Source organism: Sciurus vulgaris (assembly GCF_902686455.1).
Source record: "Sciurus vulgaris genome assembly, contig: HiC_scaffold_139_arrow_ctg1, whole genome shotgun sequence".
NCBI lineage: Eukaryota > Metazoa > Chordata > Mammalia > Rodentia > Sciuridae > Sciurus > Sciurus vulgaris.
The window spans coordinates 52,038-58,712 of NW_027632914.1; the positions used below are offsets into that span (position 1 = coordinate 52,038).

Genomic DNA, 6,675 nt, shown 5'->3' on the forward strand with positions numbered 1-6,675 from the left:
ATACATTCTCCCTCTAGTTTTTCTTTTAAACTTTGTCTATAGAAGAACTCAGTGTTGCAGTTTATCTTATTTTTCTCACATTAACATAGCAATACTTTATTGTTCTTGCTAGATACTTGAGCTGCTTGAACAGGTGTCAGAAGCTATTGATTCAAGTACAGGGAAAATGAGGTAAAATTTCAGTCTGAGTCTGAAAAATAAACAGGGTTGATGTCTTTGAAGAGAGGAAAGCAAATTCATTCTGGACATAAGAAGTCATTTTTTTTTTACTTCTATTTGAAAATGACCTCTCAGATGCCTGATTGAAACAAGGGGGCCTCTTCCCAGGGTTTCTGCCGGAGATAGTGTGGGCTGAAGTGCAGATGCTAAATTCTTCCCAGAATATCAAACACACCTGTGCCCACCAGGTAGTAAGCAGGTGTGTTGGCAGAATGGGGAGGATTCTCTAAAAAAAGAATAAAGATGGGGACACTGAGCAGGAGATGGCGGTGGCAACAGATGAAAGGCAGAAAAGGGCAGGCCGGATGACCAGGCAGATTGGCCGGTTAGGTAGTCAACCTAAACAAACAAGCCTCACAATCTACCGCTCACTCTTTTAATCAACTGCCCATCTACTGAACCCAAGCCCCTCTGTCAACTCAGGTTCATCCAGTCCCCAGCCCACCTGCTGCAGCCATGGTGGTAGCCCCGGGAGGAGCACTATCATCCATTTCTTTTGATTCTTGGGATTTGAAGATGGCTGCATAATCAGCACTGAAAGTTGTGCTAAAAAGCACCACCAAGATGTCTCTAAAATGAGTGGTGAGGCAGCCAATAGCAACTTCAGCTCTTTCATAAGAACACATTACTTAAATGACCCTCGGGTTCAATGCACAAAAACTGGTTCTTTACTAATATGCTGAAGAACAAACAGCCGATGCCAGTGAGTATTTGAACTTTGATGCAGCAACAACAGCAGCTAGCCAGTGCCAGAAACAGAAGACTGGCCCAGCAGGTGGAGAATAGATTCTCTGTCCAGGCAGCATTAAAGCTTAGCAGAAGAGCTTACAGCAGCACCTGGGTAAGAGTAATTTCCGGGCACAGTTAGGCTGACACATACGGGCCCTGGCCAGGGGAGCAATTGGAGGACAAGGTTTGCCCATAATCCAGAGAGGCTTATCCAGAGGAGGACTCCATGGGGGATGAGCCACCAGAATCCTGTTAGGGGCAGGATGTCGCTCCCAGGTCAAAACCTGCTCCGAGGTGGATGAGCAGTAGCTCACCAAATGGGCTTAAAAAGAGATGGTGTTCCAGGTCATGGAGGTCATGGAGGTCCTGGGAGAGGGAGCCTAGGGCGTGGAGCTATGGGTTATGGTGGAATCGGGGTTAGAGGTCAGGGCATGATAGGTTGGGGAAGAGGAGGCTTTGGAGGCTGAGGCTGTACTTGTGGAAGCCATTAGGGGTTGTGGCCGGGCAGGCTGGCCTATGCATCTCTGCTGGCTCCCTCTCCACACCAGCCCGAGAAAGTGTGTCCAACTGTCAGCCCTGTGCCTGGCCGGATGTAATGCAGACCTGGCCTCTGGGAGGAGGGCCGCTGCCTTGGGCAGCGGGGTCGGGGGGGCTTCCTGCAGGCCTTGCCTCTGGGGACTGGCAGGTGTGAGGTGGGTTGACCGAGCTGCCCTGGGGGGTGTGGAGGAGAGGGCCCCTGAGGCGGGAATATGGGGTACTGGGAGGGTGCAGGAAAGGTACAGGGGAGACAGACTAATGTGGGGAGAAGGGGGTGAGAAATGGAGAAAGGCAGAAAAGGAGGGTAGAGGGGAGGGGGAGGGAGAGGAAGAAGGAGGGGAAGGGAGAGGGGGAGGGGAATGAAGGAAAGTTTTTTTTTTTTTAACAGACAGAAGCAGAGAAGAGAAAGTTAGGGGGAAGGAGACACATGGATGGATCCTGAGACTATTTTCTGGAAGTCTGATGGAGGCAGCTGGGATCCTCCCTCAGGTGAGTGGCTGGAAACCCTTCCCGGCCATATGACCTTCGGCAAGTCCAGGCCCTGCTGGTCCTGGTCAGTCTCCCTGTCTGTCTGGAGCCTGTTGCAGGGTGGCCCCTGGGAGTTCTCTCCAGGGAACACTGGGGGGTGGGAACCGGGCAGCTGGCGAGGACCCTGTGCCTGGGGATGGAGGTGCATGGCTGGTCTTGTTGGATCTGGACAATCTCGTGGCCTGGCCCTGCGAGGGCCTCGCTAGTGCTCTGGGCAGGTGCTGAGCTTCCCTGTGCTGGTGGTCACAGTGTCTAGCAGCTGGGGACTGGCCGCCTCTGAGGACCACAGGATGGTGTGTGTCCACACCAGCCTGTGGGACACCCCTCTCCCAGGAGACTGTCCCAGGAGTCTGGCTGGCCATCCCTCCTGGAGAGTTCCTCCAGGGCTTCAGGTCACCAGTGACTCTGGTTGATGCCCATGGACCAGGGGACAGTGAGGCAGTGGGACGGATGGAGCCCTGTGGCCACCCTAGCTTCTTCTGGGCCCTGACCTGGGCATGGCCACAGCCCAGGCCGCCCCACAGCTGTCAGGACCCTGGGCTGAAAGAGAGGCCTTGGCCCCACCCCTGCTGTCCCTCTGCAGGGTCCTGCTGGGACTGCCTCTGGCTGTGAGCTCTGGAAGAGCAGGGTCACACCTGATGGCTCATCTTGTCACCAGCACCCAATACACAGCTGGTGACAATGGCTAGGGCCTTCCTGCATTCACTCCTCTCTCCCCTGAGCACCCAGGAAGTCCATATCCACGAGGCCCTGCAGATGGAGGACGCTGTCTCCTCCAGTCATGGGCCTCAGTGGCTCCGTCTGTGGGGGATCCCAAGAGCGTATTACAGAGGACCGTAACCCCACCAGCATGGTGGCCCAGGAGGAGGACCCTGCAGGGGTCAGTGGGGCTTTTTCCAGCCACTCAGGAGCACTGGGCCTGGAGCCCTGAGCTCGGACTTTTCACTGAGTCAACAGCAGGTGGGGCAGCCTCAGGCTTCCTGCTGCTGACCAGGGGAGCCCAGCTCCTGTCCTGTGTTGGGCTCCCTCCGACCCTCACTTAGCCACAGGAGTAGGTCATGTCCTTGCTGGTCTCAGCAGTGGTCCTGCCTCTCCCCCACTCACTGTGGGCAAAAGTCACAGCGGGGAGGGGCCTGCCCAGCTGCAGGGTGAGCTTCCTCTGTGGTCACAGCCTGGCCCCAGGACACAGGGCAACCCCCGGGATGAACCAGAGCCTGAGGGTCATGGAGGCAGAAGATGGTGGGAGCCGGGGAGGGAAGATGGTGGCTGAAGGTCTGAGTCTGCCCCGCCCCAGGTCACCTCCTGTCTGCACCCAGGTCCTCAGGCTCAGGAGACCTCTTGGTCCCTCAATGTCCCCTGCACAGTGGGGACAGGCAGGCTTGGTGTTTGCATCCTGCTGGGAACTCCCACGTCCCGACCCTGGAGACAAGGACCTGGAATTTTGAATCAGTCCTATGTGTCCCCAGGGATCCACAGGCTTCCCCTGGAGGTCAAAGCTCAAAATTCCAAGCCAAACATTCTCTCGGTTCTAGGAAAAGGTTAATTATGTCCTACAGATAAGACCATATTCCCCAGCTGCTGGACCCTGTCCAAGGTCAGCTGGCAACTTCCTTCAGATGGTGTCCCTTGCAATCACTCATGAAGGAGGGTTACAGAAACCACCAAGCGGGAAGAGGCAGGGAAGAGCATCGTTGGCAGTGGGAACAGAATATTTAGAAGTGCAGAGTCATGAAACAGGCTGGTGTTGACCCAGTGGTAGTTCCCTGGACTGGAGTGAGGGATCCTTAAGGGAGTCAGTGGGATCGTGTGTTTGGGGAAGGAAGCCCGGATTCACTTTTAGAAATTGTTGGATCTGGATCTGGTTGGATAAGTCACTGGCAGCCACCAGTGAGATCTAAACTTCTCTGGAATCGGGTAGACTGTTTCAGAAGCTGGTGTCCATGGCAATAATCCACGTCTGAGAGCCTGGTGGGTAGGGAAGAGGAGTTCAAGTTCAGAGATGTATAGAAATGGAATTTACAGCACAGCATCTGGTGACCCGTGGGAAGGGTGATGGAGAGGGAGACACTGAGTGCAAGGGCCAGACTTCTGGCTGAGGGACATTCAGGGAGATGGCATTTCAATGGGAACATCAGGGACAAATGAAGTGGGTTTAACTGGGCACAAGTCAGGGTTGAGGAATTGGCAAGTGTATCAGTCACCAATGACCACAGTAATGCTATGTAACAAAACAGCCCAAAAAAACCACAATGGATTTTGGTGATCATCTGTTTAGCTCATGTGTCCATGGGTTTGACTGTTATGGACTGGGCTGGACTTATCCAGGCTGGCTTCACCTGGCATGACTGGGACCACTCAGCGTGGTTCCACATATCTCATCCTCCATCCAGCTAGCCCTTGTGTGTCCTTTGGGGCCATAGTAGGTGCCCAAAGCCAGAGCAAGTCAATCAGAAAATCCCTTTTAAATCCTGTTTGTGTCATGTTTGCTAGCATCACAATGGTCAAAGCCAGGGTAAGGGGAGGGGACATTATGGGCACCTGGTCAAGGCTGTGGATGTGGGAAGAAGGGCCTGTGAGAGTTTCAGGAGCCACAGGCAGCACTGCCTTGGATGGGAGGTCACAGACCACCAGGGCAGGGCTCTGGCTAATGGGACCTGGACACCTGGGAGACCCTGTCCCTCCCTTACTCCCAACCATCCTCTGCCACAGGAGAGAAACCTCTGGGCTCCTGGGGCTGGTGGATCCCTGCCTAGCATGCACATAATAGGTGCTCAGCTAAGTATGGTTTTGGGAACACAGCTGGGGGTTAGCCCCTTGTGGGCCAGCACACAGACCTGGCCCCAGGGTGGCCATGGGTGGCTGGGGGCCTGGCACAGCCCCTCTGCTTCCACCAAAACAAAATGGTGTCATGTTTTCACTCCAGAACAGCATTCTGGAGCCTTCTGGTAGCGCTTTCCCTCCTCCCCACAGCATAGGAGGCAGAAGGGATCTGCGTGATGGCCCCCACGGAGCCACCCAGGCCTCCTCCTTAGTGGGGATGATTCCCTTAGAGGGTTTTTGTTTTTTTTTTTTTTTTTTTTTTTTTTTTAAAGACAAGAAACAGCAGGAAAATGTCTCTCCTGCTGCTTCTTGGATTTCCTTTACAGCTTCTTTTGTTCTATATTTAATTTTTTGTTTTCTGTGCAGTCCAGAGAAGTTGGGGGAGCCACCGAGGGTTATTGATTTATTATTTATGGCAAATTGAACGTTGTTTAATTGCTTCTTCTGTCCTTCTCCTCTTCAGCGTCCTGAAGGAGGATCCAAGGAAAGCGTCAGAGGGTGTGGGGTCTGGCCACATCCCTCCTGCTCATCTCTACCTTTGCAGCCGGTGGGGGTGGCCCTGAAGGTGGCCCCTTGGAGAACAGGAAGGAGCTGGCGTGATGTCTCCTTGAGGAAGGAGTGTGGCCCCCAGGGACACTGAGGGTGTCACCAGCCTGCTCAATGGCCCATGGTGGGGCTGGGGGACATGGGGCCATGAGGCTCTGAGCTGGATTCCCAGTTCTGCCAGGTACTCACTGTTGGTATTGGATCTGCTATTTTGCTGCCGCCATTATTCTCCCACACACCACTTTGCAACCCAGATTAGCCCGCAAACCTCCTGAAGCTCCTTGCCAGCCAGGGTCCCTTGTTACTAGCCCGTGACATTCCCCGACTTAAGAATAGCTCCCCCTGCCATCCTCCCCCCCCCCCTCTCTCTCTTCTCTCACCCTGGGACAGAAACTCTGCCTGTCCACTTAATAAAAATCTCTTCCATGAGTTCCAACATGCAGAATGTTTTTTTTTTAATTGTAAACAAATGGGATACATGTTGTTTCTCTGTTTGTACATGGTGAAAAGGCATACCATTTGTGTAATCATAAATTTACATAGGGCAATATTGTTTGATTCATTCTGTTATTTTTCCCTTCCCCCCACCCCTCCTACCCCTCTTTTACCATTATACAGTCCGTCCTTCCTCCATTCTTGCCCCCCTCCTACCCCCTACTACGTGTCATCATCCACTTATCAGTGAGATCATTCATCCTTTGGTTTTATGAGATTGGCTTATGTCACTTAGCATGATATTCTCCAATTTCATCCATTTGCCTGCAAATGCCATAATTTTATCATTCTTTATGGCTGAATAATATTCCGTTGTATATATATACCACAGTTTCTTTATCCATTCATCAATTGAAGGGCATCTAGGTTGGTTCCACAATCTGGCTATTGTGAATTGAGCAGCTATGAACATTGATGTGGCTGTATCTCTGTAGTATGCTGATTTTAAGTCCTTTGGGTATAGGCCAAGGAGTGGGATAACTGGGTCAAATGGTGGTTCCATTCCAAGCTTTCTAAGGAATCTCCACACTGCTTTCCAGAGTGGCTGCACTAATTTGCAACCCCACCAGCAAAGTTTTTGTGTGCTCTTATGTGCTGTGTGACCAGGACTCTGGTGTCCCCCTCTGAGACTCCGTTTCCTCATCTGGGCACATTTCCTGAATCAGGGAGTCATCAAGATAATGCTCAGTGCACATTAATGTAGAGAATTGACTTTCAGTTAATAGATTTTTAAAAATCCCTGTGTACCCATTTCTCCATCCACCCACCCACCCATGATCCATCCACCCATGTGCAAGGGTC

At 52.5% G+C, this 6,675-nt stretch overlaps 1 pseudogene across 1 annotated transcript; it reads left to right on the forward strand.

The window, feature by feature from the left end:
• Positions 1-892: 892 nt before the first annotated feature.
• LOC306652198 (chromatin target of PRMT1 protein-like) lies at positions 893-1,415 on the forward strand (annotated as a pseudogene). The gene has a single exon. The product of its transcript is annotated as a chromatin target of PRMT1 protein-like (transcript).
• Positions 1,416-6,675: the final 5,260 nt, after the last annotated feature.